Here is a 9,008-nt window from a genome sequence, read left to right on the forward strand (position 1 = left end):
CACGGCGGTCTGGGTGCTTATCGCTGCTATTATAGGGGCACCCCGGCAGACGCAGAAAAAAAAAAAAAAATTTTCGACCTTCTTTTTTGCTGGTCGAGCTCGGGTAACCCAGGTCGCAATGGGAGCCGCGCACGAAAGCGGCGTCGCGAGACGCGTTCGCGGTCGCTAGTCGCACGAGCTCGGCAACCGCGTCAGCCGGCGCGGAGTTCGGGATGCCGACGGCTAAGTGGGTACCGCTGCTCGGATGTTCGCCGTTTTTGGCCGAGTGAGTGCTGGCACTCCGGTGAAGCCAAGGAGCGCCAATTCGTGCACGATATCGGCGTCTTTCGACGTGCCCGCCGGCCACCGCCGCACGAGTACGGCAAACCGCGTCTGCCGGGGCGGGGTTCGCGACGCGTACGCAATAGTGGGAACCGTCGCTCGGATGTTCGTCGTCTTTGGCCGAGCGAGTGCTGGCACTCCGGCGAAGCGAAACGGGGCCGATTCGGGCACGATATCGGCGTATTTCGACGTGCTCGCCGGCGACCGTCGCACGAGTACGGCAAAGCGCGTCTGCCGGGGCGAGGTTTGCGACGCCGACGAAAAAGTGGGAAGCGCCGCTCGGATCTTCGCCGTTTTTGCAGGAGTGAGTGGCGGCCCTCCTGCGAGACCAAGAAGCATCGACTCGCGCACGATATCGGTGTCTTTCGACGTGCCCGCCGGCCACCGCCGCACGAGTACGGCAAACCGCGTATGCCGGGGCGGGGTTGGCGACGCCGACGCAAAAGTGGGAACCGCCACTAGGATGTTCGCCGTTTTTGGCAGAGTGAGTGCTGGCACTCCGGCGAAGCGAAAGAGCGCGAATGCGCCCACGAAAGTGGCGTGTTTGGACGTGCTTGACGACGACCACCGCAGGAAAACGAAAAACCACGTCAGCCGGGGCGAGCGACCCATGGCGGTCTGGGTGCTTATCGCTGCTATTATAGGGGCACCCCGGCAGACGCAAAAAAAAAAAAAAAAATTTTTTTCGACATTCTTTTTTGCTCGTCGACCTCGGGTGACCCAGGTCGCAGTGGGAGCCGCGCACGAAAGCGGCGTCGCGAGACGGCTTCGCGGTCGCTAGTCGCACGAGCTCGGCAACCGCGTCTGCCGGGGCGGAGTTCGGGACGCCGACGGCTAAGTGGGAACCGCCGCTCGGATGTTCGCCGTTTGTGGCCGAGTGAGTGCTGGCACTCCGGCGAAGCCAAACGGGGCCGATTCCGGCACGATATCGGCGTCTTTCTACGTGCTCGCCGGCGACCGTCGCACGAGTACGGCAAAGTGCGTCTGCCGGGGCGGGGTTTGCGACGCGTACGCAATAGTGAGAACCGTCGCTCGGATGTTCGTCGTCTTTCGCCGAGCCAGTGCTGGCAATCCGGCGAAGCCGAACGGAGCCGATTCGGGCACGATATCGGCGTCTTTCCACGTGCTCGCCGGCGACCGTCGCACGAGTACGGTAAACCGCGTCAGCCGGGGCGGAGTTCGGGACGCCGATGCGAAAGTGGGAAGCGCCGCTCGGATCTTCGCCGTTTTTGGAGGAGTCAGTGGCGGCACTCCGGTGAAGCCAAGGTGCGCCAATTCGCGCACGATATCGGCGTCTTTCGACGTGCCCGCCGGCCACCGTCGCACGAGTACGGCAAACCTCGTCTGCCGGGGCGGGGTTTGCGACGCCGACGCAAAAGTGGGAACCGCCGCTCGGATGTTCGCCGTTTTTGGCAGAGTGAGTGCTGGCACTCCGGCGAAGCGAAAGAGCGCGAATGCGCCCACGAAAGTGGCGTGTTTGGACGTGCTTGACGACGACCACCGCAGGAAAACGAAAAACCACGTCAGCCGGGGCGAGCGACCCATGGCGGTCTGGGTGCTTATCGCTGCTATTATAGGGGCACCCCGGCAGACGCAAAAAAAAAAAAAATTTTTTTCGACATTCTTTTTTGCTCGTCGACCTCGGGTGACCCAGGTCGCAGTGGGAGCCGCGCACGAAAGCGGCGTCGCGAGACGGCTTCGCGGTCGCTAGTCGCACGAGCTCGGCAACCGCGTCTGCCGGGGCGGAGTTCGGGACGCCGACGGCTAAGTGGGAACCGCCGCTCGGATGTTCGCCGTTTGTGGCCGAGTGAGTGCTGGCACTCCGGCGAAGCCAAACGGGGCCGATTCCGGCACGATATCGGCGTCTTTCTACGTGCTCGCCGGCGACCGTCGCACGAGTACGGCAAAGTGCGTCTGCCGGGGCGGGGTTTGCGACGCGTACGCAATAGTGAGAACCGTCGCTCGGATGTTCGTCGTCTTTCGCCGAGCCAGTGCTGGCACTCCGGCGAAGCCGAACGGAGCCGATTCGGGCACGATATCGGCGTCTTTCCACGTGCTCGCCGGCGACCGTCGCACGAGTACGGTAAACCGCGTCAGCCGGGGCGGAGTTCGGGACGCCGATGCGAAAGTGGGAAGCGCCGCTCGGATCTTCGCCGTTTTTGGAGGAGTCAGTGGCGGCACTCCGGTGAAGCCAAGGTGCGCCAATTCGCGCACGATATCGGCGTCTTTCGACGTGCCCGCCGGCCACCGTCGCACGAGTACGGCAAACCTCGTCTGCCGGGGCGGGGTTTGCGACGCCGACGCAAAAGTGGGAACCGCCGCTCGGATGTTCGCCGTTTTTGGCAGAGTGAGTGCTGGCACTCCGGCGAAGCGAAAGAGCGTGAATGCGCCCACGAAAGTAGCGTATTTGGACGTGCTTGACGGCGACCGCCGCAGGAGTACGAAAAACCACGTCAGCCGGGGCGAGCGACCCACGGCGGTCTGGGTGCTTATCGCTGCTATTATAGGGGCACCCCGGCAGACGCAGAAAGAAAAAAAAAATGGGGACATGGCGTGCGTCACCGTGCGGCTTCGCAGCGTTGCCGAAGTCGCCGAGCCCTTCGACTGAGCCGAACGGCGGACAGGGAACGTTGGTCGGCCGTTCTAACCTGTCGGTGCCACGCCGAGACGTCGTTAAGGAAAACCGCGTCGTGGGCCTCTACGACGCCGTCGAGTCGTTGTACGTTTGGTGTCCAGCGTGTCGGCGGCGAGTAGCGGACACGTCGTTCACGACTTCGGTCTTTCGCAGTCGACGCGAACTTGCGGAGAGTCGTGGTGCCTCACGTTTTCGGCAGAAACCGCGGCGGAATTTTCCCGTGCGTGCGCGCACGACCTCGGTGCTGTGCCGTCAGCGTAGTGTTGCACAAACTCGTGGCCTACCCAAGGTGCGGTACGTTTGCGGCCGTATCCTCGGTGGGAATTTCGTGAGTAGGGTCGCAAATTCTACGACCTCGGCGGGTTTGAGAGCGACGTAGACTTGTGGCACGCTCAACATGCCACACGTTTCGGGGCACACCCGCGGTGAAATTTTCTCGAGTACGCTCGTATTAGGGCCCAAGGAGGTCTGGGTACTTATCGCTGCTATTATGTGGGGGTTCTCGTGAGCGGCGTACGCGAAAGCGACCGGGTGTCTGATATGCGGCGGGCTTCGGCCTCGTCAAGCGTGTCCTCGGGTCTGCTCCAGGGGAATCCACGGCAGTCGTCTGCAGCCTCATCCGCTTGATGCGTTAGGGGCTGGTTGTCGGACGGTGCCATTTTACCACGATATCGAGGTGTGTTCCGTGTCGTCCTCGGGCGATTCAGATGCGAAAGCGCCGAAGACGCGGGCGTGACCCGTCGTCTGGCGGCTTTGCAGTCTCGGCTCCGTTGCTAGTTCCGGCCGGTCCACCGACAGTGCAGCGGGCTTGGGCAACCCGCACGGCGCGACCGAGTCGATGCAACGAAAAAGAGCGAGCATGAACGTGCTTCTTGCCGCACGGCTCCCACTCGTCTTTCGGGAAGGTTGTGCCGTAGCGAGCTCGAACGCCGTCATCTCGGAGTGCAAAATAAGCGTGTTGGGGCGCCTGAAGGTGGCCTCCGCCGCACACAGACTGCGTCCGGCCCGCCGAGGGCGAGGACGGACGCGCAGTCGAACGATTACCTGGTTGATCCTGCCAGTAATCATATGCTTGTCTCAAAGATTAAGCCATGCATGTCTAAGTACATGCCGAAATAAGGCGAAACCGCGAATGGCTCATTAAATCAGTTATGGTTCCTTAGATCGTTTCTTCCTACTTGGATAACTGTGGCAATTCTAGAGCTAATACATGCAGTGAGCCTGGAGCCCTTTGGGTAACGGGTGCTTTTATTAGACCAAGATCGATCGGGTTTCGGCCCGTATTGTGTGGTGACTCTGGATAACTTTGTGCTGATCGCATGGCCACGAGCCGGCGACGTTTCTTTCAAGTGTCTGCCTTATCAACTTTCGATGGTAGGTTACTTGCTTACCATGGTTGTTACGGGTAACGGAGAATCAGGGTTCGATTCCGGAGAGGGAGCCTGAGAAACGGCTACCACATCCAAGGAAGGCAGCAGGCGCGCAAATTACCCACTCCCGGCACGGGGAGGTAGTGACGAAAAATAACAATACGGGACTCTTTTGAGGCCCCGTAATTGAAATGAGTACACTCTAAATCCTTTAACGAGGATCAATTGGAGGGCAAGTCTGGTGCCAGCAGCCGCGGTAATTCCAGCTCCAATAGCGTATACTAAAGCTGCTGCGGTTAAAAAGCTCGTAGTTGGATCTCAGTTCCAGACGAGTAGTGCATCTACCCGATGCGACGGCTCGGACTGAACATCATGCCGGTTCTTTCTTGGTGCACTTCATTGTGTGCCTCGAGATGGCCGGTGCTTTTACTTTGAAAAAATTAGAGTGCTCAACGCAGGCGAGTCGCCTGAATAAACTTGCATGGAATAATAGAACAAGACCTCGTTTCTGTTCTGTTGGTTTTTGGAATACGAGGTAATGATTAAGAGGGACGGACGGGGGCATTCGTATTGCGGCGCTAGAGGTGAAATTCTTGGACCGTCGCAAGACGAACTACTGCGAAAGCATTTGCCAAGAATGTTTTCATTGATCAAGAACGAAAGTCAGAGGTTCGAAGGCGATCAGATACCGCCCTAGTTCTGACCATAAACGATGCCAACCAGCGATCCGCCTGAGTTACTCAAATGACTCGGCGGGCAGCTTCCGGGAAACCAAAGTATTTGGGTTCCGGGGGAAGTATGGTTGCAAAGCTGAAACTTAAAGGAATTGACGGAAGGGCACCACCAGGAGTGGAGCCTGCGGCTTAATTTGACTCAACACGGGAAAACTTACCCGGCCCGGACACTGGGAGGATTGACAGATTGAGAGCTCTTTCTTGATTCGGTGGATGGTGGTGCATGGCCGTTCTTAGTTGGTGGAGCGATTTGTCTGGTTAATTCCGATAACGAACGAGACTCTAGCCTATTAAATAGGTGCGGGGTTCCCAGCACCTTACAACCTTCTTAGAGGGACAAGCGGCTCCTAGCCGCACGAAACAGAGCAATAACAGGTCTGTGATGCCCTTAGATGTCCGGGGCCGCACGCGCGCTACACTGAAGGAAGCAGCGTGTCTTTATCCCTGTCTGAAAAGACTGGGTAACCCGTGGAACTTCTTTCGTGATTGGGATAGGGGCTTGCAATTGTTCCCCTTGAACGAGGAATTCCCAGTAAGCGCGAGTCATAAGCTCGCGTTGATTACGTCCCTGCCCTTTGTACACACCGCCCGTCGCTACTACCGATTGAATGATTTAGTGAGGTCTTCGGACCGATGTCCGGCGCGGCCTTTCGGTTGCGCCGGTCTGTTGGAAAGATGACCAAACTTGATCATTTAGAGGAAGTAAAAGTCGTAACAAGGTTTCCGTAGGTGAACCTGCGGAAGGATCATTAACGGATTGTGAAGGGTGAGCGCCTCAGCTGCGTCTGCGCCCGACACTTTCTGCCGCTGACCCCGTTTGGACGCGGGGTCGGCTTTTCCCCACGGGGCTGCCTGAATGTGGAGCGGCACCCCGTGACAAATTGTTGCGCCCAGCGGACGCCAACACCGCGACCTTGGACGGTCGGCCAGGTGGCGGACGCGGGTACAAACGGCGCAACGCACTCATAGGTCGGCTTTCGACCCGCCACTGCACCGTGGCTCGAAGCGCTCGAAATGCGCGACCCGACCGCTGCGGGACCGCCTAGTACTGTAAACAGGAGCGGCGGAGCGCGAACGGCGAGTCGTGGTTACGTCGGTAGAAGGCGAGGCTGCGCGTTCCCGAAACGCCAGCCGAGTGCCCTCCCGACCGTTCGAGCGTGCAAGAACGAGACCCGACAATCGCGCGGCGACTGCCAAGTACGAGAGGAACGGCACAAGCGTCGGCGGTCGGTCAAGGAACTGGCGATGTGACGGGTCCGCTGTGCACCAGTGCATACCGTCCCGCCGTCCGCGGCAAGCGCCTCCGCGTCCTCGGGTGACGGAGGCTGCCGGTCGGTTCTTGCAGGCGAGGGATCTCGCTGGCACCGGTTCGCGTTGACGCGCGGCCGGTCATGGCACGGCGATGCGACGGCCGAGGTGCGCAGTACTCGATGGAGGAACCGCACGCTCCGATGACCGTCCCGCCCTCCGCGGCGTATGCGTACCGACCGTAATGGTTGCAGCAGCGCCGGCCGGCTTTTGAATTCGCCACACGAAACACGGTGCGAGATCGCGGTTAGGGGAGCGTCGACGTTGCCAGGCGTTTTGCTTGCTGCCGAGGGAAAGGCGGCACGGCCACGTCGCGCTCGTCGCGATTAGCGGGTCTGCGCGCTTTGGGAAGGTGCCGCAACGACTTGCCGAAAGAGGAAGCACGGAAGAACGAGGGACTTGGACGTCCCGACAATTGAACGCACTTGCGGCCAGGCCCTTGCTGGCTTCGTTCTTCCGCCTCGAGTAGGCTCGTACGCGGCTCCGGCGCCGAAAGTGGTCCTTGGCACCGACTTCGGTGGACGTGGGAAGTGCCGCGCAAGTACGGCGCGCCTGGCTCCACCTGTTGGCTAAAGTAGGCAGCCGGATCGGCATTTTGGTGTGCGGTGGCAAACCGTGGATGCGAAAAAAGCTTGTGCGATTTCGTGGAACAAAAAGCGGGGGTCCCCCTTTTTATGCGGAGGAGACCGACCCGCCCGCCGTGGTGAACCGCGACGCCACGGTAAAAACGGGAGAGGCTTGTCGATGGGACCGTGCATCCCGCGCTCCACGGAGGCCGGGAGGCGGCCGCCCGAGGAAATGTGTAGCCGTCGAGGCCCGCATCTGCGTGCACTCTTATCCAAATGGGTGTACCGCAGGCATTTTCTGGTTAGGCGGGCCAATGAGAGCGAGCACACAACGATACCTACGGGTCCGGCTTGGAGAACCGGCTTCGACGCCTCCCGAGTATTTATAGAGGGGTGGACCACGAAAGCACTCGCAAGTAGCGGAAGCGAAACGCCGTCCGAAACACACCGTTTGCTCGATTTGCGGCAGCCGAAAAAGGCGCGGCAGAGTTTTGGAGTCCAAGCGTGCGCTGAAAAGCGCCCTTCTTGGCCACTGTTTGGCCGAGTGCCAGAAACGTTTGGTTTTGACTGTACGGAATTGAACAAACACTTTTTCACGACTCTAAGCGGTGGATCACTCGGTTCTCGGGTCGATGAAGAACGCAGCCAGCTGCGAGACTTGGTGTGAATTGCAGGACACACTGAGCACTGATTCTTTGAACGCACATTGCGGCCTTGGGTCTTCCCTTGGCTTCGTCTGTCTGAGGGTCGGATCACATATCAAGAGAGCCTTCGGCGCACAAGGGAACGTGAGCCGTCGACTCGTTTTGACCGCGTCGGCAACACGGACAGCACGCTGAACACCTCACAGCGAGCGCCAACAGCGGCCACTCAAGGGCGAGACGGTGGCGACCGTCGTGCCAGAGCCCAACCGAAACGGGGGCGACCGACTGCATTGAGGATGTGGCACCTCGTTGAGACCGCCGCAGGACTTCGAGTCGGAAGGAAGCCTGCAGGGAAAGTGCGGTCGAGGTTGCGTACTCCTCTCTGCGACCGGGCGCGCAAGAGCTGCGAGAGCCACGGACGCGCAACTTTAACGCACGGTAAACACGAGGAGCGAAAGCCGGCCAGCAAAGCTTCTCCAGCCGTGCGCAAAGTGCGCGAGATCGCAGCCTTGCGTTGCGCTTGTTGCCCTCGAAGTAAGCAGGGTGTCCCGTAGACCGGGCGCTCGAACACGCTGCGGGGCCGTGCCTCCTCCAGGCTTTGCCGCGCGAACAGGGAACGTTCGCGCGCAAAGCGCAGGGAGGTGAGGAGGCTGCGCCCGACGTTTGCGGTTCGCTGCGTACGCGGTTGATGCGGAGAGCACGGCGCGACGACTTGCCGCGAAGCGGAAAAAGTCTCCCGCACGAGTTGGCGAAACGTTGGCGAAGCTTAAGGCGTTCTCGTCGTAGTCCGCCGTCGGTCTAAGTGCTTCGCAGTTCCCGTCCCGTTCAAAAAACTGGGCCACTCCAGTTGGGGCGGGGGCGACGCTACACGAGACGATGCCTCTCGCCAGGCTGCGTGGCTGCCCTTGCGGCGGCGGCGACTGGCCTCGGCGGTGTTTGGGCTTTCGACACGGTCGTTTATCACGCAACTGCTCGGACGACGCACGCGCGCAGCGGAATGCCGCTTGCCAGCCTTGTGAAGATGTGACCCTGTACAGGGTTGCGGGCGCACTTGGTAGGGCGTCGTACTCGGTTCGCGATGGGTTTACGAACGTGTCCCGTCACTTCCACGTCACACCGGTTGTGCGCCGCACGCGTGCAGCGGGGAAGCCGATTGCCAGCCTTGTGAAGAAGTGGCCCTGTACAGGGTTGCGGGCGCACTTGGTAGGGCGAGCGCACGCGGTCGTGCAGGAAGTTGATGGAAGCGAATGTATCCGCTGTCGACCTCAGATCAGGCGAGACAACCCGCTGAATTTAAGCATATCACTAAGCGGAGGAAAAGAAACCAACAGGGATTCCCCGAGTAGCTGCGAGCGAAACGGGACCGAGCCCAGCACCGAATCCCCCGTCCTTGCAGGCGGTCGGGAAATGTGGTGTATGGGAGGCGACGT

At 60.2% G+C, this 9,008-nt stretch overlaps 3 non-coding genes across 3 annotated transcripts in view; all 3 read left to right on the forward strand.

The window, feature by feature from the left end:
• The first annotated feature begins 3,997 nt into the window (after positions 1 to 3,997).
• LOC142795484 (small subunit ribosomal RNA) lies at positions 3,998 to 5,812 on the forward strand. The gene has a single exon (XR_012893064.1). It is a non-coding gene; the product is annotated as a small subunit ribosomal RNA (ribosomal RNA).
• A 1,719-nt stretch (positions 5,813 to 7,531) lies between these two features.
• On the forward strand, positions 7,532 to 7,684 carry LOC142795483 (5.8S ribosomal RNA). Its single transcript, XR_012893063.1, has one exon. It is a non-coding gene; the product is annotated as a 5.8S ribosomal RNA (ribosomal RNA).
• Positions 7,685 to 8,838: 1,154 nt separating this feature from the next.
• Positions 8,839 to 9,008, forward strand: part of LOC142795482 (large subunit ribosomal RNA) — a 4,027-nt gene continuing 3,857 nt past the window's right edge. Inside the window, exon 1 of the ribosomal RNA XR_012893062.1 lies at positions 8,839 to 9,008. This exon is cut by the window's right edge and continues 3,857 nt beyond it. This is a non-coding gene — a ribosomal RNA (large subunit ribosomal RNA).

This window comes from Rhipicephalus microplus, unplaced genomic scaffold (genome assembly GCF_043290135.1).
Source record: "Rhipicephalus microplus isolate Deutch F79 unplaced genomic scaffold, USDA_Rmic scaffold_695, whole genome shotgun sequence".
In the NCBI taxonomy this organism is placed as follows: domain Eukaryota; kingdom Metazoa; phylum Arthropoda; class Arachnida; order Ixodida; family Ixodidae; genus Rhipicephalus; species Rhipicephalus microplus.